Genomic DNA, 24,179 nt, shown 5'->3' with positions numbered 1-24,179 from the left:
TACTAAAAAATACTAAGTTTTAAATGACTCGAGTATAAAAAGTATTTAAATTTTTAAATAAAAGACTTATTTGTACTTAAAATACGAGTACTGTCTAGCCTTGGTTGTAACTAACTTTTAAACTAAATTTAAACAAGCCTGCCAAAACACCTAGTCTTCAAAATTAACACTTAATTCAACAAGCGTTTAGATCATTTTATAATCGAAATAAAAATAATAATTGTGCGCCTGTAATGTATATTACGATTACTAACTTTTATTTGTGTATAATATACTATAAATATATATTTTGTAATTCCGTTGAGACCAGCTGCAGGTGTGTGAACTTTGTCAGAAGCAAACGTATAATATATTACAGGTATAACGTCACAAAATGTTGGTATATCGTACATCATATTATTTTCAACTTTTCAATATTAATTTATTTGCAAATATATTATGTTTTATCTCTTATTTCTCGATATTTATACCCTCGAAAAAAAAAATTACATAATATACGGTCTAATACACGAGAATATAAATGTGTGCATGTGTATATAGATTTATGTGGATATGTAATACCAAATTGTGTATAAAATATGTAATATATACTATAACGACTTATTACCTAGATATAATATATTATGTAATTTTAATATATATATATATATATTAAAATGTAGGTAATAGAGCGTATATAACTTGACGGTATCGAGTATGTTCGTATTGAGTCGATGTGTAACGAGGGCGGTGGCACACGGCAGAGACGGGGTTGAAAAGTTGCCTGGATCGGCGGGCTCTTATATAATGTACATCGTATATTCGTATTATAACAGCAGTAACGATGTAGAGTCGATTCATGTATATTTATGGGAATGCGTTTCCCGGACATTTAATAATAATATAAATAGGTATGCCGTACGCGTTGGAGAATTTTCCATCAAATTATAAATATAAAATTTCGCGTACCGAAGTAAAAAAAAAAAAACCGTTAAACACATACACACGCGCATCAAATTGGTATACGTGTATGTGTATACATATACCAAATAACTTGTAAGATATCGTAGTTTTAACTTACAACGTTATTTAATTTATGTTAGACGTGCTTATATATTATGCAGGCAGAGTAGGTACAATACACACATTTATATTGTATGTTTATTACATTTTTAATTTTTTTAGCTTAAGATAATGAGCAAAGCGAAGAATGTTGAAATTTTTATTTTCCTCGTAACCTACGCAAATAGTTATATAGTTGGCCCTGCCTGTTATCATTTTCTCTATAATAAAATGAATAATCTTATCTTTTCATTGGGCGCATAATCTAGTCGTCGGTTAAGGTTAAATCGCACTTATTTTTGTCGAATTTCATTCGGGATCAAAGTTTTTACACTCGTTCTGATCATTATATATGAAAATAAAAACTTATTAATTAACGAATATCAGTCGAAGATCTAAATAATACTTAATAGCTTAAGTTAATTGTTTTTATCTAGTACAACATTTAAAAAATAATATAATATAAAAATATTTATTTTTTTAAATTAATTGTGTTGTGTACTAATGCTACTATTAATTATAATCAATATACTTACATATACATTTTTCAACTATAATTATTATTTATAAATTTATAATACATCTATAGTGGAATCTAACGATCAGATAGATTGAGTAGAATTCGAAAATATTGGTTTAGGTAATAGAAGTGAAGTTCGACAATCCCCATCTAGTTGATTAGCTAGTGTATAAATTGATAATTACATTAGCGATTGACATAAGTATAAAAATTTTAAATTATACCAGTAAGATACAATAAGGCGGGGTCCCATTTTTTTCTTTACCACTAAAAACTATTTATTAACTTGTAGTGGACAGTGGTGTATTTACGGGAAGACTGGCTACGACGCTCCCCGTAATCTAAAGAACAATATTCATGCTACTGTATATAACAGGTGTCAAGTGTACCTTCTCATTCAACATAAATTTCTACTGACTATTGCAATGAATATATTAAATTTCAATTTAACGATAAATTATAAAGTAGGTACATTAGAAAAATGATTCTGATCGGACAGTATGTTAGCCTACGTCCTATATATTATTATATATTTATATAGGTATATTGTTATAATTTTTTAAGCAATTTGTTTTTCTATTATAATATGGTAGAAAAAAATAACTATTTGTCATATTTTATTAGGTCAATAGTGATTATTATAATAGCTGCGTATTATTGATTTAAAAATAAATACCTATCAACCTAATGTAAACGATGTTTTTACTTATGATATCTAAATGAATTTAAGTATTTTGAAAATTTAATTACATGCAGTTAAATAATATTTTACGTAATAATGAAAAGTTTTAAGTTTCAGTTTTTAACTATATTTATTTATTTAAGTATTCCATTTTACCCAAAATTTAAACTAAAATTATTTCAAAGAACTTAATTTTTTTTCTTAGCCCATGTGTATATTTTTTTTTTTAGAATGCTTTAAAATCAAATTGGGAAGAATCTTAAATTAATTTTTCAAATCATAGCCATTAAAATTCAAAATTGAATGGTCTTACAAATTTCAGTCATTTTATCGAATTTTGTCAAAATATGAACTTCAGACATTTCCAGAAAAAAAAAATTACAAATGTATTTTAATATTTTTATTTTTAAACTGCTATAGGAAATATTCATGTACGATTTTGTATAACATTTTTAAATTTATAACCGAGTTTATTTTTATTTTTTTTATCAACACTTATTCGAAAATTTCAAATAACTATTAATAGCTTAGAATGAATATCTATACTTTGAAAATCCTCATTGTGCATAAAAGTTGATAATTTAAGTAATAGTGAAATGATACAAGACTCTATACGATACCTTTTAAATTTCTACAAATATTCGGAAAATCGCAATACAAAAGGTTTCAAAAGTTTATGATAAATATTTTTTGAATAAATAACAATATTTATTTGTAGATTAATTGTTATATTATATATTTTAATATCCAGTGTCGTTAAATTTAAACTTCAATCGCTCATATTGCTTTATACTAAACTTTCTTTTATTAAATTCCAACATAAAAAACTTATAAGGAATCTTGTAAATAATTTTCAAGAATTGTATATTAAAATAAAAATATGTATGAATTTTACAACACAATTATTTAAATATTTTAGAGATTTTTATGGATACTGTAAAAATTTGAACTTAAAACTTTGTACCACCGATATAAGCCGATATCGAGTATCGGTTCTAATTTTAGTAATTTTAGCCCACCCCAAAATATTATACAATTATTTTATTTATTATAATTTCTTTTTAATTTAATTTATTGTATATTTTCAAATACGATGATTTATTATTACATTCAAATTATTTGTATTATAACACACCACTATGCAGTGTTGAAGTGAGCTCATTGAAATGAGTGGCCCCTCTTTTTACTCAACATCCAGGGTGTCTGTAATGATGAATGAAATATATATATTATTTATTCATATTATATTATTTATTATACAACAGCTAATCAAAAATACCCATTACTCGCACATATACTATATATGCAGATAAAAGCACAGCGAATCCTTGCAAGTTACATCAATTAATTGTAGAGCATGTGTGTTAAAATCACAAAATGTCAGTAGGGAACAACAACGGAGAACTGTCACGAAAGAAATCAATGTTAACGCAGTGATAATACAATGCGGTACTTTGAACTATTTAAAACGCACTGCAAGTCACACTTCCTGCAGTATATTACATATTATGTATTATAAAGGGCAAACAGTTGGCATTTAAACGAAGTACTTGGAGCCGGACGCTCTCCAAAATCTATGGATTGTTAATTTATAGATAAAATAAGACTACACATCTAAAACATATATATTATATAAGTTATGTCTATTGTAAAAGCCAAGATTGGACATATATATATATATGTATTATGATTTAATAAACTTAACTTGAAATATTCATAAGCAGTAAGGTATACAAAATAATTCCTCATTTTCACAATATAGTTATTATGTAAGTGTAAATAATTATTTTTATATCATTATACAATTGATATATGTACATATTATGTACAAATTTAATGTATAAAATTAAACATACATACTTATGATAAACTTTATTCAACATAAAGCTATATTCTAAATTCTTATCTATGAATTATTATTTTTTTTAAGTTAATACCTAGATAAAAAATTATAATACCTTTACAGATTATACATTATAACTTTAATACGAAATAATAAGAGACTATAGTATTACTTTTTTTTTGGCAATACTATATTTCCCTTAAAAAAAAAAAAAATGATAAATAATAATAAATATATTTTATTGTTTCAACTAGGAAATAAATAATTTTAATCTCGAAACTTTCACCAATTACTTATGTATGTATTTCTTTTATACAATCAAATTTTTAAAATGTATTATTTATTAATTAATTATAATATGTTTATTTTTTTAATGTTCAAGTATATAAATCAAAATTCAAAAAAATTAGTTTCCGAATTATTAAACATAATTTTTTAAGGATAATTTATGTAGTATAGGTATAGTTATTTAAATTTTAATTAAGATGTATTAAAATTTATTATTTGAAATTTTCAAAAATGTGTCCGCAAAATAATTTAAAATAAAAAATGTAGTATTTATTTGAAATGTTTTTATGGTGTTTATATAACACTTCTTAAAGGATGGTTAAAATACAATAATTATTTTAAAATATTGTATTTAAGTATGTGCATGAAATAGTTGTAAAAATCAATTTTTTTAAAAATTATAAGGATATAGGGTGTTTGCATGTTTAGTCAATCACTCTGTATATAAACTCAAACTGCAAGATCGGTGGGCTGGTTTGTATACCTTTTAATATTTATTACGTTTTGTACATCGATCAAATTTTCACCGTTTCCGGAAATACAAATATACTGCTATCAGTAAATATAAACATGCACATTATACACTACGGCGCCACCGATCCTTTATACAACATATTTTTTACAACATTTTAAGGCGCCATGGTGATATTGGAAATCGTTTATGTATTATTGAGCACTGAATAATACAAATATATACTATATAAACATAATTCGTTAGCGGTTCATAAAATAATATATAGCCGCATATGTACCTTCCTATATAATATATTTTATACAAACAGATGATAAAGAAAATCAAAATATTATAAACAGGTTTTGAGCACTTTTTTATAGAATGTCCATTGTCCAATGAAGACGAGTAATATGTAAAATATGAAATTATATTAGCATATATTGTGTATATTAATATTGTTTATTGAGAAGTCGTTAACTGTTAATTAAATGGGTATTATTTGACCTTTTTTTAATTAATGCATCATTAAATTAACTAAATGAAAACAGACAACTATTTGGTGACCATAGTAACCGTTATACTACCTACGTAATCGTAAAACATTCGTTATACTAACTATACGTTTCGGTATCAAGTATCAACGTAGAAGAATATATTCTATATCGTATAAAATACGAATGAGAGTAACAAACTATACATTTTGGAATCAAAAAATCGATAATAATATAATAAATAACATACTATAAGTATTCATAATCACCTTAATGTTTGATAATAAATTAATTATTTTTGACAAGTAACCATTTCTATGAATACATTATTTATACTATATATTATCATATTACCCATAAATAATAAAAGCTATTATCAGTGACTTACCAAGAATGTGTAATTGGGAAGAGGGGCATGAGGCCAAACATAGAAAATTAAATATAAAAGGTATAGTAATCATTTTTTATTTTAACTGTTAGGTATTATTATGTAATTATAATTAATTTTTTTTTTAAATTATAGTAACATTTCATTTGATTCAATAGTTTAATTACATTCTTCTTGGTATCTATACTTACCTTTTTAAAAATGAATGTAACAATATAATGAAAATATGTCTAGTTATACATTTTTATTTACATACTTATTATTTCAAAAATATCAAACTAACATTATAGATTATCTACCTATTTGTTATCTATATTTTTATTTTTAATAACAATATACATTTTCAATTTCTAATTTCAAACCTTAATATTCTTTAAAATATTTTGATGTATAAGAATTAAATTTTTAACTGGTAGCTGATTTAGTCAGTGGTTTTTGTGTTTAGGTAAGCACAGTAAACTTAAATATATATATAGTGCAAGATAAACACAATTATGTAGTTTTATGTTAATATAATTAAATTTAAATTAACGATAAGTTATTATCACATTTAATAAATGATAATAATATTATGTTTATCTAATCTTAGGTAATACACTTAACACCTAACTTGACAAGGTTTCAATGACTAAATAATTTAAAAAAGTTTAATATTTTAACGTGGTTAATAAAAAAGAAAAATTAACAATCGGGAGCGACTGAAGCCTTTTTAGTCCTCCTCTCCCTATGGCCACAGTACTTACTATTAACCAATAACTAACAAGTATAAGGTATTTAAAAAAGATTGTATTTAACATTTTATTTTCGAGAGAAAAATTTTAATTCGAATTTAAATCTTTGTTCAATTGAACATATTATTTAGTAATATAAAATGAGCATTAAATGTTATTGTTAAAAAGTTTACATTGTCCTCAATTTATCAGGCAACATTCTATCACATTACTCGGGAATTATAAAACATATAATACAAAAATTAAATATAAGAATGTTTTAAAGTATATTTCATGGAAATTCCGAGAGCGCTTCGCTTATACAAATGGTCGGAATTTTTAAACTGTTCGTAACATCTGCGTAAACAACAATTCCGTATCTCCGAGGAATAATTTCCTTGCTAAATGTCCTGCGGCTTTGCAGTGTTTTAAAGTTTAATGCCGCATTATAAGAAAATAAGAACATCATAAAATTAACTTCAAGTAATATTATCGATTAACTCTGCAATATAATCTGCAATGAAATTGAAAAAAAATAATTTGGTCAACGATGTTTGTAAGACCGATTTAGTGTAGGGTTAGGGATGCTTAATATTGTCATTATAATTTATTATCTTAAATGATTTTATCGAGTCTAACAAGAGAGAGCGTATTTAATATTAATATAATAGTTGTTGTAAAATCATATAACTTCTCGTGTATTCAGAATCGATTGTTTGGAGATGCGGTGACAAGAAAAAGCTCCCCGCATCAAAAGAATTTAGGTCTCCAGCCATCATCAATTTAATTTCTTTTTTCGCATCCACGACTGTGATTTCAGTATTAAGCACATCACATGTATTATTGTTTATTAAAAATGATTTACGATGTATAGTATAATATGATGTACAGCCGTACAGGTTTTTTCATGTCGAAATAGGAAAATAAGAAATAATAACTCTCGAAGAAAAAAATAAACTTATTCACAACATTTTTAGTTTTATCGCAAAAATAAATGACTACAGGTAAATTGTATGCCCTTTAGAATCGAAAAGGTTGAAAATCGCATGTACATATTGAAATCGATATCCGTACGAAGGAATATATTTTTGTACTTTTTTTTTTAATAATTATTTTTAATTCTCCCGTTTTCCTGAAACGCCCTGCACCGAGTTCGAGTTACTCGGTTTTAAGTGATTAAATTCGATTTTTACGCAAGCGGAGACTACGGGCGCGCCAACTTTTACATTATTATTGTCATCGTGCATAACGCCCTTCGCCTCGCTTACAGAGTACCTGGTCGTGCCGGCGGCAGGGAGGATTTGCGCTTTTCTGCACGATACGATACGCATCGCGTGGTGGTGGAGGCGGTAGCTAACGAAGGAGAATTAGCGCCGTGAACGGACAAGCGACGGTGCAGCTTCGATTGGGGGGGGGGGGGGGGGGCGTTCGCGTTCGTCGAGAGTCGATATAGAGCTGAGAGACACTAGGTTTGTTGTGTAGAGCGATTCTCCCGGTTAATACGCGCACGTCGCGTGCTATCTCTTAAATATCGTGAAAAACCTCTCACGTTTTTCCACTGCTGTCGGTCGCCCGTCACCGATCTGTACAATAGCGAACCCACCGATACGCCCCCCCGCAGAACGCCGCCGAGTCGCCGCGTGCTGCGGTATAGGTACCTAATAATGACCTGTTAAACACGAATCGGCGTAGGCCCGCGCGGCGATTGGTCTATGCCTATCTCACGTTTTTTAGCTGACCGTCAAATCGATAGAACAATACAATATTATATGTTCCACGCCGCTACTCCAGCCCTATATACCTTCGATATGTTATTAATAATAACAACGCGGGCGGATATTCCACGCCCGTGTTTCGCGTTACGCAACGGTTTTAAAAAAGTTTATTGCGATATGTAAATATAATAATAATAATATTATACGACAGTATTTAGACCCCACGGTTCTCCCACTCTTTCCACGCGGCGCTGGCCGTGTCGCGACTGTCTCTCGCGGTCCACGAGAACAGGCGCGTGAAGCCGGCACACGTCTTGTCGTTTATTTATTTATATTTATTTTACCTAACGTGACGTAAGACGGACCGGGACTGAGAAATATTATCGCGCGCTTACGCTTACGCGTACCGCCGTTATTACTGAGCCCACTCGTCACACACTGGTCACGCGGATTATACGCGTTTTAGGCGGTTCGCGGCTGCATCGCGTCTCTCGGGGCCGAGTTTTTTGCAAATATTTTTCTCTTCTTCCTCGCCAACCGCCGTCGTCGAACTCGAAAAACCCTCTCGACGCACTCGGCCAGGCGTGCGTGTGCGTTATATAGGTATCACACACACACACACACACACACACACACACACACACACACACACACATACACACACACACACGGCGATCGGTGCGCGCGCGTCCGCGACCGTGTGTGTGCATACGCGTACCGTGTGTGCCCGCGTATATTTTTGTGCGTGTGTGTGCGTGGTGCGTGTGGTAAACGCGAACGAACGCTACCGGGCCGCAACCGTAACCAGTAAGACCGGCCGCCGCCCCGAGGTCTTCCGTCACTGACACCGCCGCCGCCGCCACCCACTATCGATCGGCCACCAAGCCGCCCGGTGACCTAGCAGCAGACTCTTCTCCGTGCGTGTATACATGCACGAACCCACACGCGCGCGCGGGTGTACCTGCCCCGAATAATATCGTACCCGCAGCGCCGCCGCACGCCTATAGAGCCATCGCCGGGGTGGATATATATTACACCGTCTTCAGACTTCAGCCTTTGCCGGCCATCCGACCATCCGCCGAGAGACACGACAGAGGTGAGTTTTGTTCGATTTATCCGATTTTTTTTTATTATTATTTTAATCGATCGTCACGGTTGCACAACGTGCACCGCGACCGTTTAAATAATTTTTAAATTTTGTTTTGTTTTCGCGTTTTTCTATTATCTCCATCATATACTGTATCGTTGAAAGTATACATTTATGTTATCACGGCGGACGGGTCATCGCCTCGGCGCGATATGCCACGCATCGCCGATCGATAAGTAGAATATTGTAGTCGGCAGTATAGCATTATTGTGTAGTAAATATAAGCCATTTAAGGCTATAGTTGCAGGCGTATCGTTGTGATAATATGTCGGACGAGTGCGACTAGCAATTTTTCTCGTACCTACACATATTATTACCTACTTAGTACTTATCATAATGGTATAATATCGTGTAAGTTTGATGCACTTATATGCGTATATATTACTAAAGTGTGTACCCATACAACATCACGTCATACTTTACGCGTACGCAATCCGTCGCCTTTGTAAAATCAAAAGTCGAAACAACTCAACCGTAATCGTTTAGGTAATGTCTCAAGAGTGCGTAGCACGTTTTCCCGGCACCACGCGAAACTTTTCTTATTTTTCCGTCGCGGGACCGCCAAGACATTGTGTGCATTAAATAATATTATTATTATTATTATTATTATTATATTTCCCCGCAGTGTACGCGCACATTATTTTTAGCCGTACTCCTTTCGATCCATGCCGAATCGGATCCCAGCGTGACCTCGCCCGGGTTTGACAGATTTTCGAATAAAATACGTAACAATCGCGAAACGTCCGCCCGCGATTCACATTATAATGGTATTATTACGTGTTCACGGCTTTTGGCGGGCCACGGTCGCACGCGCATGCTACTGCTGCTGATGTACCTCACGGCGGCGGCGTATATAACATCGTACAAGACGCACATGCAAAAAAGTAAACGTGGGCTCGTGTGTGTGTGTGTGTGTGTAATGGCGGCGGCGGCAGTTGCTTAGGTGGTGGTAGTGGTGGTGTTTTTGGCGCCCACGCCAACCCGGGAGGTCGTTATAATATGCAATTTTCGCAATAATACCGTACGGCGGCGGCGTGTGTGCGACCGACCAGCCATTGTCAGAAAGAAAACCCATATTATAATATATAGTCACTACAACGCGCTCTTGTCTCGCCCATTACACCGCCGCCGCCGTCGCTGGCCGTATAGTCGTAACGCGACGTACCGGAGACTGCAGTACGACTATTTTTAACCGTTTCCGAGGGTCTGGCCGCCGTCGCAGCAATAATATAATGGTCCAGCACCGGCGGCTGCGGCGACGGCGGCGGCAGCGCCGTCGTCTCTAAATTTAGAGACAGACACACACGCACACACACATTTCGCGTGTTGGCCGCCACCACTGCCGCCGCCGCCGCCCGATCGCCACTTTTTTCTAATTATTTCTTCTGATTTACCGTCTCTCTCGCTCTCTAATTTGCGCGCGTGTTTGACCGTTTTCGTGTTGTCGGTCGTCGGTGTACGATCGAAAAACCAACCCTATTCGCGAAGCCGCGGCGACAATCCCGCACCACCAACCACTTCGTCGTCCAAAAGCCTACGTATACGTTCATTATGAATCTGATCGTCTGATTATATTTTATTAGGCCACCACGACTGAAGGTATAGCGTACCTCCACAGTGCTGCGTGTCGTGTTATACATTAAATATGCGACCCATAATAATAATATCATGTCGCTGGTGGGTACGTTGTCGTTACGGTGTCGTGACCGCCACGCGTGTAACGACCTCGGGACACTCGTTGAAGTGAAAAATCGTAGTTAAAGGGAGGTTTTTCGTTTCTTTCGCAAAACATACTCGCCGGCCGCCAACACCGCCGCCGCCGCAGCCGCTACTTCCAATGGGCATGTTTCACGGCGAGCGATCGGTAGCGGCGGTGTAAGGCAGAGGGATCGTCGCGGTTACGAAAATAACTCTGTGGCGATTGTTATTTTTATCATTCGGTGGCGGCGACTTGCGTGCACTATCGTACGCCGGCGGAGTCGTCACCGCTGATTTTCAGATTCGTACGATTTTTTTATTATTATTATTTTTACGAATTTTAAACACGCTATATCTATGTAAGCGGGACCACCGCCACTGCTGCCGTCACCGCTGACACTCGATTTTCCCGAGCAGACGCGTTTACGAGTTATAATATTTTATAATATATATATATATACGCGCACCATCGCGGCGCCACGCCAGCTAGGGCTGGGCGCCTGGGCGAGACACTTGAAGACGTTAGTTTTTTTAATTTTTTTTATTGTTATCTATCCAAACACTTGTCCCGAGTATGATACACATCGATGAGTTCGAACTTGTAACGTATTAAATATTAAAATGTAAATGTTAATGTTGCCTGTGGTGTGCTCAGCTTTTGCCAAATTTAAATTTAAAATAAAAAATAAAAATCATCAGCAGTGTTAACATAACCGATAACAATTGAAGGAAATTGTTAGTATAGGTATCTAATATAATACCACCTTACTTATATATATATATACAATTCGTTCTGTGTTGGTTACAAAACTTTTTATAAAGTGAAGCCACACGAAAGAAAAATCCGTGGGTGCATATTCATTCAAATATTTTTAAAAGTTTTTTTTTTCAATTTGAATTATTGTATTTGAATATAATCTCGTATTGTTGAATTAATCGAAACGCTTTTTCAAAAACATTATCGCAGAGTATAAACTAAAAGAGCGTACGCGAGAGAAACGGAAAAGAAAATCGACGACATCATCCATCGCTCCGTAGCATTCACAGATGTGTATAAATTAAATCATAATTTTATAGTGCGGCTTTATTTCTTAATGATTTTATGTGATATTATTTTCACACGACTTGTTCGTCTCAACCGACCGTAAACTTTATGTACGAAAATTAATTAATACAATAATATAATACAAACTGGAGTGCATCAAGAAACGTACGATGTTATTAATCTACTAACGCCGGTAAATTTACTTATAACACTCTAAAAGTTTGAAAAAGTTGACGTAGTCATCGTGTTAAAAATGCGAATTACTACTTCAAACGGTTATGCACGAACCTCAATATAAGTGTTCAGCCTAGCACACCACCACTGCAAGCAATATTACTCTCGGGTGGCGGCGTTGCTATAGTTGCATCGTGATTTACCGTCGTCTATATTATTATTATAGCTCAAATTATAATAAATGCCTACCTACATGTATACAATGCATACGGCGATAACGGCGAGATGTATAAATTTCGACAGGAGGTATACGTGTGTGTATGTGTGTGTGTGTGTTGTTGTTGTTGGATCGGTAAAAATACGACATATATCATCGTAGAGCATATATATTATACGCGTTTGGCTGGCACCGAAATACACGACGATAATATGCTCGTGGACGATTGGAGTGGACTATTTTTGAACTTTTGATTTTCAGCGTTACCGTTTATTATTCGTATTTATTATTGTTAGTTTACCACTGTTATCGATTAAACATTAAACTTGCTTCTGGCTGTTCTGCTTCTACCATCATTACTGCACTTGTTTTCGTTTAACTATCTATTTTATTAAACTCATATAACCATCATTACGACTACTAAATTTTATTTTTCGATACCGCAGACAGTCGTTTGTACTTCCCTCGAACTGCAACCTTGGTAGTAACTGTTTGAGCAACAACTACTTGGACGTGCCTTTAACGCCTTTAACATTAAACACGTACAACTATAGTCATACAAAGACCTACCTATCTTAAGGGCAATACAAACATATCATATAAACAAGTAGCTAAACAGATAATTATTAGATACGCAATTTTAGTATTTTCTACACTCATTTGATGTGTTTGATACCTTGTCGTCACGAAATGTTATACTTTGCACGCTAACCTTTCAAGACTTTAACTATATACATTAGATAACCCGGCAAAAATTGTTTTCCCCATAAAGAATTTTTATATTTTAAATGTGACCTCGCAAATGTTGTTTTGAGAGTGGTTTAAAATATTGTTGTCATCATTACTCATCATATAAGCCAAATTTTAACAAATAAATGCATATAGTTTCAAGTTCATACAAACATTTTATTGAAAAAAGCACTTTCAGTTTTTCCGAATTTTTCAACTTTTGGACAACTTTTCTAATTTTTATTTCCGTTTTTATTCGGGCTATTACGAATATTTAAAAAATTAATTGGTTCCAATCGTTCCATCTGCTTACAAATTTATGCGCTTACAATTACACAGCATTTAATTTTTATACTATATTATACATATCACATTTAATGTTTCATCAAGTTTATTTTCTGTGATCTTTTTTTGTTGATTATTCATACAGTATTGATAGAATCCACTCAAATACAAGTTACAACTATCATCTACTACTAATTATTTATTTTTATTATTCATATTGTAACTCTATTAGATAAATAAATATGTTTGGAAGGAAACGTAGACTCGAACATTTCAATTTTACATAAAAAATTGTATATCTACGTATAATACAAGTATATAAATGAATACATAGAGAGATTTACCATGTATCATGCTTACCTCCTTTTTATCTTTAAATAATATAATTACTTAAACTTAAATGGATTATAGATTTTCTTAGTTTATTTATTACTTAAAGCTTAAAGTGTCTGATACCCAAAGTATGTGTATTATTTTAAGGAGGGTTATGTGTCGGCTTCAGATTCAGAGTAGAGCAATAAATTTATTGGTTTTTTAATGTTATTTTTAGGAATAGTAAAACTTCTTTTACCTTTAAGTTAATGATTAGTTTATGGTATCATTTGGATCTAGTACCTACTTAAGGAGAACCTAGTGTAAAAAGAAAAATAATATCATTACATATTCTTTATAATAATTGGTCGATTGTTGTATTTAAAAATAATAATCATGAGTTGAAATTTTCTCAAATGTTTACAGAAGAAATTTTTTATACGTGATAAAATGTTTTTAGATTTTGAAATAAAAGCATTTTAAAATTTTTAAACTTCTTTTAGTTTTTTTTTTATTTAAATAAAATTGTTGTTTTCAAGTAAAAACTATAAAAAAGCCATAAAACGTTCATACGACAATAAAAGAATATTGAAAATAAAAATCACAATGATTTGTAAGCATTCAAAGACTTGAATTTTAAATTTGTAGTAAACTCGTTAAAATCACGAAAATTTGTAAATTATTTTGTAATAAAAAATGCATACAATTATTTTAAGACATAAGTTTTTCATAAGTAAGTTTATAAGAGTAATAGGACATCGATTAAATTTTTTAAATGTATACCAAGTTTATACTTAAGGTAAGCCAATTTTTATTTCCTTAAGTATAAGAACCATTTTGAAAAAATCTCATTCAAATAAAAAAGCTTATAATACAAAAAGTCTTAAAGTTTCATTTTAAAAGTTTGTCTTTAACGTTTCAGTATTAAGTATAATAATATATAATTTGAAATTTGTCGTGGATAAAGAAAGTGGTAAAAACCTGTTTATACATAAAATGATAAAATTTGCTTGACTCTGGACGCTTGGTGTGCACAGCAGTATTACACATATTAGATACAATGCAAATATAGCCTTGTATAGTATACAGTTGTCAAATACATTCGTCGTACAGACGATGTAATATAAATAATATAATATATTATAACTTATAACGGTATAATATTATGTATTCCATATCATACTAAACACACACAAACATATCCCTCTATTATAGAAGGTTATTGTTATGTAAACATTTAGGCTTCTGGTTTTTTTTATCTCGACTTTATAATCTCTAATATTATGTATGTTAAAGGTGTCACTCTTCATGTCCTGGGGCGACGTTTATCAAGTATCGGCAGTCCTAAAACAACAACAATAATAAATAATAATAATAATAATAATAATGGCAAGTCATCTTTTGTGGCTTTTAAAACTCTACGTCTGTACGAAAACTTTATTAATTCCAGTATAATATACGAAAATAACGCGTCAGATGCGTGCGTATTCGCAATAAACTATGTAGTTTTTACTGACAATATAATAATAATAACGAAAGTAGCACAATTTGCCCTGATTTAAAATGTACTTTTTGATATAACCTGCCGTGTAAAAATAACCTGACTTTTTTTTACTTGTTCCTTTTGATTTATTAGTGACGTTGATTTTTAAAATAATCGTCGACGAGAATTTTATTATATGCCGTCAAAGCAGACAATCAAAATATGACCATGTCCGTATAGTAACATAGATTCGTAAATTTTATAAAAAATCATTTGAATTTTTAACAAGTTGAGAATTTTCAGGTGAAAATTATTTCATTATAATAGTAAAATTATAAAAATTATATAGGTATTGTTTAGTCGTATAATATTTGTGCATGCAAATATGTTTCAATGTCATCCAGTTTTCACGACTGATGACGACTATCACTGACAACTTTTGTGTTTATTGTTTCTAATAATACATTTTTTCATGCTACTTAGTATTTTATCATACACGTTTTTAAATCTTAACTTAAAGTTATAATATATAGTTGTATTTACTAAAAATAAATTGGAACAAATAAGTAGGAATTGTTTAACTATAAAACGTTATATATCAATAAATATATTTTATTTTTACTGGAGTGTACTACACAATCATAATAATATATCGTAGTATACATATTCTATAATATAAACAAAACAAACACAATTCCATTGACTATATTATACTATAATAATATACAGGCTGCAATTTAAAAACAAAAAAATATTCACTTATTTTGTACCTATGTACATTTTTTATTTTTTAAATAATTGTCTTTTAATAGCAAAACGTTGTTTGACGGGACTATAAATTAAATATAAAATACTATAAAATACACATAACCAAATTATATGCGTATATTTATATTTTATGAATACAAAATAAATTGTCATTTTTTACATTGCGTTCTATACTTGTTTTTTTTTTTTAAAAGTTTAAGTTTTCGATGAATTTTCTAAAGTTTTTTAAAAATAATATTTTTAAAAGGTTTTATACTATGGTATATTTTATATTGTTACGTCGTTATGACGATAATTAAACATGATATATTAAATTACACTTATTATACACGATATCTAACTATAATATAGTAATATCTATTTGGTAGGTGTAACTGTGTACGATCAATTAACTGTAGTAGATTTATGAAATCACTTCACATGACGTGTCAGTTGAACATATTTATTTTATGTAAAAGTATATAATATTATAATACGTCGTACAACTATCCCCCTCGTACTGAAGCGCGACCACCCCATTGCGAATTGTTGTTGTGCAATTGCCGTAAGTCGTTCCTCTCGCGTGCGTAGCAATGCTCTACACGTTCCTGTCGTGGTCCCCACAGACGGCACAACGATACGGCAGCAGCTTATGCGACGGATTGAGCAGTTTTAGACTTCTAGAAAAATTGGCTGGGATAGCGAATCCTGCAACTAGCTCCTCCACCCCACCACACACCGCCAGCAAAATCATTCCCGCCCAACACCCACTTTTTATACCCGGGGATAGTATATATAATATATTAATATGTATTATATAGTATAATACGCGTATATAGAGCATCAGACGAAAAGTCATAAACAATTTAATGCAAAAAAATACGACATTATTTATATCTTTTAGCTATAATATACAATACATCGCTATATAATATACTGTTGCAGCAGTCGCGTAACAATGCATATTACAAGTTTGTGGCAAGTTGATATTACGTATGTATAGTCGCTATAGTCGTTAAACAAAATATGTATATAGTGTATACTGTATATATTTATACAATTATGCGTGGATGTGGTATTATGGTGGTTATTATTTGAGTAAGGGTTTGATTGTCATATCATCATAAAATATAATGTTTAATATTATTACGTACGAATTTGTTATTGACTCATTTTGGGCGTTTAGTCGTCGTATAAGTGTGTTATTCAATTATGTATAATATATTTTACTGTTTGCTTAAAACATTGCTGTTACCGTCGGCAAACGAAGTATTCGTTTTGTATAATTAATTCTATTATTATGGTGCTGTGCAGAGTTTCACGAATTCAACTCGAAACCACAGCGTTAGGTATTGATTATTTAAATTTTACCCAAATCCAACGTATAATTTTTATTATGACGATTTGAATGAAAATTATTCATTACTCGTGGGCGACCTACTCAGACTGAACAATCTAATGATGGACTTATATTTTTACAACACTTAAAACTCTGAAACGAATACAAATAAGCTCGGATTATCAAAAGCAGTTGACAATAATATTCAAAATCGGTATTTTCAGCACACGATTTGCATATCCACGTCATGTTTTATTTAAATTAAAAAATAACGTTCAGTCGCAGTTCGTCGTACAGATATGTGTAATGTGTATAAATACGATATTTGTGTGAATACACTGGCTTCACTTTTGAATAATGTACATTATTCGTCCTAGTAAATAAATTGTTCGTTTGTGTAGGTTATGTACGTTGTATTTCATATTTTATTGAATATTTTGTGTTATATATATATATATGAGCATCTGTCACCGCCTAGCTTTTACCCGTAAAAATTGATTTCAACAACAAAATATAACCTTTCTGTCATTTCTTTTATATATATATATATAGTGATATATTACTATACAAAGTTCGTTGATCGAAATACGAACCACACCCACGCAGCCAATCTTCAACATTACTTCCTGATGGGGTGGTAGCAACGTAATCGTAGTTCAGATATGAGCTTTTCTCTCGCTCTACCATTATATATAAATACAATATTTAAACATTATAATTTATAATTAATAATAAACATGACGACAGCGCGACCGCGACGTCAGCCGGTGGTTGACTGCTGCAGCGAATGAGCGATGACGTACGCAGCCCTGCATGTATTTTAATATGCGTATTATTACACAATCTATAACAATTTAAATTGCATAATCTACGCTAAAACAAATTATCAATTGCATTATGATTGCAGCCGTGGAAGCAGATTTAAGTGGGAAGAGAAGGGAAAAGGACTATTATACTAACTCCTATTTATAGGTTAATAAACTAGACCAATTTTTAATAGTTGTGATGTTGTGACGTATATAAGTATACGACTTATGTGAATCAACATTTAAAATGTTATTACCTTCATGTAATGTAACGTTAACATTTTTATTTATTGCTCTTAAAAATAAAAGAGAAAAATAGCAACATTTATCAATATTTTTAATCGTGTGATTTCTAAACACCATATAACATGTTATATTTTATGTTAAAATTCCACAAATATTGAAATGACAAGTTATCAAGTACGAAAGTGTATTTTAAAGTTATAACACATTTCACAGTCTTTGTCCTTCAATAAATTTATAACGCGTATTCAAACTATGTTTTTGAACAATCAAAATTTTTTACTATACAAAACAAAAAAACTTATTTCAAACCACTGAAATAACTGGATAGGATATTTTATATTAATGTAATGTAACTACTACTCGTATTACCTAAGTGTTTTTTTTTTTTTTTTTTAAAAAGTATTTGATATATTGTTTTGAAAAATGTATGTTTTGGGTCGAAAAAAACAACTTTTGATCTATTACTGGTTGGTGCCACCGCTACACATCATATGATATGAGAACGACAAGCTGGCGACAATATTTTGCTTATGACGGAGCGGCGGATGAAAAGGGGGAAACGGTGGAGAACGGAAACGATTACGACAACTTCGCAGTAGTGAGTGGGGTCGTGTGGGGGACGGTTTCGTCGAAGATGACTCATTTTTCCATTGTCTGTGCACCAATAGCTTCCCATATATGTACACATACATAAACTTTATGATGTACACTGTACACACATACGAGCGCAATACAATCGTTATTATTTGATTCATCATTGCCATTAATGTTGCGGGCAGACGGTAGACCAATATTATTATAATAATGATGTGATGACGTTGAGCGTTGGGGGGACAGAAAAAAAATCATAGTCGTCGTCTTGTTCGTGTCCGGTTCATCCTCCCTTCGTCCCCCCTCATATGATTGTATATACGGACGTTTAATAATATTATTATCGTCACGGATGTCACTGTTAACTTACTGCAGCGACGACGTGATGTGAGCGCTGAGCGGTGGCGTGCGTACGGGGCCGTCTTGCACTGCATTTCGTGTAATAATGGTTTCACTCAATAATAATTCGTCTATAACAGTCGTGTAAACATTACATTTTATACTTTAATAACATAATAATAATAATAATATGATATAAAAACGGGCCGTCGCCAGCGTATCAAATACGAAGTGTGAGCTGTCCGGAGAAATTAGTGTTGGTGGTCGTCGTCGCGGTGCAGCGGCTGTCGTACGTCTTATATTTTGTGACCCCCATCAATTAATATTCCGAATGACCCGAAAACAAATTACCGTCGTCGAGCAGTCTATTTGACGGCGGCTCACATGAGCGTATAATATTATTATCATCATAATATCGTATGCGATAAATTCTAATCGAGTCATCGGTGGCGGCGGTCGCCGGAGCGGTTCGCGGGGTCTCTGCGGTGGCGGTTCAAATCCAATCACACTGTTAATATCAATTAGTTAGCAGGCTGCGGAGGCTACTATGTACATATATATCATAATTATTATTGCTTCTGTATACGCATACGTGGTCGGGGGGGGAGGCGGAGAGGGATAAATAATAATTAAATCAGCGCGAAGGGCCAAACGGGTCAATGGGGCGCGTCAGCAGTTCGTCACCGTCGAGCAAGTGCCGGACCGGCCGAACTGCCGTGGACAACCGTCCGCTCGGCCCGCCGTATCATGCCTCCCCTGAATACGTTTTCTGCGACCCCGGTTTCGTCGCCACCGCCGCCGCCGTATCATATCATGCATAGCGCCACTTTGACTATGGAGGGTTGCGCTACCGCTGCAGGCCCGTGTGAGTGCGTATGATACATATATATATCGCGCGAAATGCACGGCGGTGTTGTTGTTGCCCCGCGCGGAGGAGCGCGGAATCGGCTTATCCGTTATCGCGCGCGAACAACCCGCTCGCCTACCGCTCAAAGCACGGGCGGGCGGGTGGGCGGGCGGGCGACTGCGGTGGTTGACCGACGATGCGGGGCATGACAATGTACGCACGGCGTACCGCAGCAGCGCTGCAAGCGGCGCGCGGTGGCAGCGTACGTTGCGAGCGTACTACGGCGGCGGCGGCAACATAACGATCGTCGCTGCGGCCGCAACTGCCGTTGTCGTAGTCGTCCGATCGGTGCCTTTTCGTTCGCGCCACCGCCGCCGTCGTGTTACTCCCGGCCGCCACGAGACCGCCGCCTGCAGCCGCGTAAGTATAATATAAGAACTCGCTGACGTGATTTTGATTTTTTTTTTTTTCACACGTTATTTTATACGTACTCAAGACTACACGTCAAATGTAGTGTCGTTACAATAAAATAAAATAACGTATTTATTTTTTGTTGATGTTTTTTTTTAAATCATATCGTTTATCCGTGATGCGATTATTATATAAAACGCTCCGGAGACCGCGAGGTCGAGTAAAAAATCATTGCGATATACACTTACGGTTTATTTGAACCGATTTTTTTTTTTTTTTTCATTATTATTCTACAGTAAATGAAATAGGAATAATAAAACTATTGTTTAAAAAAAAAAAAAAGTGTATTTATCGTCGCGTGATAATTGCTCTACGATATTTATAGTATTTATACGTATATAATATTATATATATTAATATATTATATACGTATAATATTATATAATTCGATTAAATTTAAATCATGATAATTATAAATAATTTTCGAGTACACTAATATAATACGCACGTCGCACGTATGCAGATACAGTGCTATTATTATTATTATTGTTATTGTTATGCGCGACGAGGAGTCGTGACGATCGTCCGGCCCGCGATAAGCCGTCCTCAGAGGTGGTCGTTAGCCGTCGCATAGCGTATACCTCTTAGAGGTGTATCACCGCCGCATAATACATACGGCATAGTACGTACGTTATTAAAACACATATGAACGAAGCGAGTTCTTCAGTGGTGGGGATAACCAGCGTGGGAGTGGGAAGGGGGAACGGCGAGAGTCCGCGGCCGCCGAAGCCGCGGGTACGCGATTATTGGAAATTGAAAGTTTCCCCAGTCCCCTGGCGTGCCCGAACGCGATCGTCGCACGTGCGCCCGTCGCAGTCGTATCGGTAATAAGTAATTACTAATAATAATTATTATTTTGTGTATTAGTCGTAATATAAAATATTCACGACGATATTTTTTTTTCATTTTTTTTCTCTCGATTTTCTGCGTACCGTCCGTCGCGCGCTTCCTAAAAATACTGTCGAGTGCACCGTAATAGTATTTCGCCGTATCGCTAGTGTACGGGATTATTATGTAAAAACGCAGCGACCCCGTGCCGCCTGCGCCGTCAACGACGACCACACCTCCGCCGACTCGCCATTTGTGGCGCGCGTATTTCACTGCCGGGTGCACGTATCGAATCGAATACACCCGACGTTGCACCGGACCGTTGCATCGTTGCTCCGTAACCGCTGGTCGGCGTTCGTTACCAGGAAGAGGAAAACACGCACAACCGAACAACCGACGGTACATCACATAGATCGTAGCCAAATAATTATTATAATAAATTATTATTATTATTATTATTATTATTACTATTACTATTATTGTTGTATAAATGGGCAAATAATATTAAATAATTAACACCGTAACGTCATATAACACGATAATATAACGACAAATCGTAGGTTCCAGCTCCTCCTAATGATATTTTTTTTTTAACGGGCTCTCTTTAATATTCGACGATTTTTTTTTTTTTAATATTATATTGTATTAAAATATAGTTAACACACACACATATACATATACTTAGTCAACGTAGTTTTATTGGTATCGTTTTTAACGTTTTTATTTTTTTTCTACCATGTATAATAAAATATTAATACGATAACATTGTACAAAATAATATAACGTCTGCTCTTTGTTCGAATACATATTATTTTGTTTTCAAAAAGCGCTTTGGCCGAGCAAAGGGTTTGGTTTTTTTTTTAACATTATTTTTATTTTTTTACTACTTATATATATATATTATGTATATGTATATATAATAATAATATCATGATTATTTTTAATTAAATGTAACAATTTTTATTCGTATTTTTTTTTTTTTTTGCATTCTCTTTGATGTTTTATTAAAATTGTTTTTCCTTCGTCACACCGTAATAAAAACAGTACCTATCTAATTAATACATATACATACCAAATAATAATAATTTTATTATAATAAATTTATTGGCATCGTATACTCGTATAATATGTACCGAAATGTACCTACGTTTAAGAATACGTTTTGAAAAGAAATTATTTATTTTTTTTTAAACCTTAGCACAACAATAGATAATTATCCGCACGATAATTATTAAGAGGGGGTACCCATTATTGTTTTAAGGCATTTAACACATTAATCGAGCATTATGCACTCGTAGGCAGGATTTAAGTTAGATAGGTATCTATATAGAGACCACTCACGCAAATTACCATAATATTATAATATATATTGTCCACGCTGACATAATAATAACAATAATAATTATCGTAATACACATCGTATTTGCTCATTGCGTCTAATGCAATATATTATTGTCTGTGTGTATTGTTAAGGTAGTACGTGCGAGAATTTTCGGCTTCGACAGAAGCAATACAATACAATATTATTGTTGTATTATTGTCGTCGAGTATACACAGAGCTTTTAAGACCGTTTTGTGTACCGCCTAAGGGCGAGCAAATAGCAAATAATCGTAATATATATATATATATATACATAGTCAGGCGTGATAGAATCATTCGGGATGAGTCGACGATAGATAAAACCGATTTAGTGCGTTTTGAGATAGTCAGTCATCTGTAACGTATAAAACCGGGGGCGTGTTAAGTCGGTTCATTTAATAATATTGGTATAATGTTATTATTATCCATTACTTTTCGAGTATTTATGTAATAACAGTATTTTTATAGCGTTATAGATTACTGATTAATCCACAGATCCAGGATCGTACGAAAAACCATTAATAGGCAAAACAAACAAATTACTAATGTTTGCAGTTCAATAATTAATTTAATCGTTATTGTTATTAATTAAAACTATAATACACTGTGACTCAGCATAATCACAAACGCGTATAATTTTATAACATAGTCCTAGAGTAATCTTTATGGATGTCTCGTAAAATCATAACCATCGATAACGATTGCGATCATCCACTTTGTCGATGGCCATTTACACATCGATAAACATCACGAGCACCCAACGTGACGGTTCTTTAATGCTTTTGTGTGATTTTAAAGACTCATAGGACAAGAGGTCATTATTTTTATTATTAATTAATTTTTGCGAAAATCAGACTCGCTCGGTAACGCGTGTATCGTAATTGCGGTGATGAGGCACGACTCAGCAATATGGTATGATATTATATCGTTTACCCGTCACGTCCAAACGAATAACTATTTGCCAAACCGAAAGCCGCACCGGACGGTTGTAAATTTTTATAGCAGCATTATGATGGTCGTATAACGTAGACTCAAGAAATATATTTGCTATGATACACAAAATATTATGTTTTTGTTATTATTGTATTGTACATATTTTATATTCATTTCTCGTATCATGACGGTGGGTTTCAAATGTTTCAATGACCCATTTTTTATAGATGCTATATTAATACTACTAAGTACAGGAATGACAAAAATGAAATCGTTTTAAATTATTTGTTTAGTCATAATAATCACACACGTGCGCTGATGTTATAATAAAAACAAATATTTTTTTGCTTCTTATCGAGAGACAGGGACACGTGTACTACTACTACTACTATTACTACTACTGCTACTACTACTACTACTACTACTACTACTACTACTACTACTACTACT

The 24,179-nt window shown here is 33.2% G+C and overlaps 1 protein-coding gene across 9 annotated transcripts in view; it reads left to right on the top strand.

The window, feature by feature from the left end:
* Positions 1-8,617: 8,617 nt before the first annotated feature.
* LOC112600046 (plasma membrane calcium-transporting ATPase 3) overlaps positions 8,618-24,179 on the top strand; it is a 64,160-nt gene continuing 48,598 nt past the window's right edge. For 7 of the 9 annotated variants that reach the window (XM_025347185.1, XM_025347180.1, XM_025347186.1 and 4 more), the window contains exon 1: positions 20,450-20,557. The gene's annotated coding sequence lies outside the window, so the exon portion shown is untranslated. Of the gene's footprint in view, positions 9,229-20,449; positions 20,558-21,313; positions 21,836-24,179 lie in introns of those variants that run through there. The other 2 variants (XM_025347182.1, XM_025347183.1) reach the window with 2 other exon arrangements.

The sequence above is a fragment of the Melanaphis sacchari genome, unplaced genomic scaffold, assembly GCF_002803265.2.
Source record: "Melanaphis sacchari strain LSU unplaced genomic scaffold, SCAv2.0 Contig59_pilon_pilon, whole genome shotgun sequence".
Classification (NCBI taxonomy): Eukaryota; Metazoa; Arthropoda; class Insecta; order Hemiptera; family Aphididae; genus Melanaphis; species Melanaphis sacchari.
This window is presented reverse-complemented; position numbering and strand designations above follow the sequence as displayed.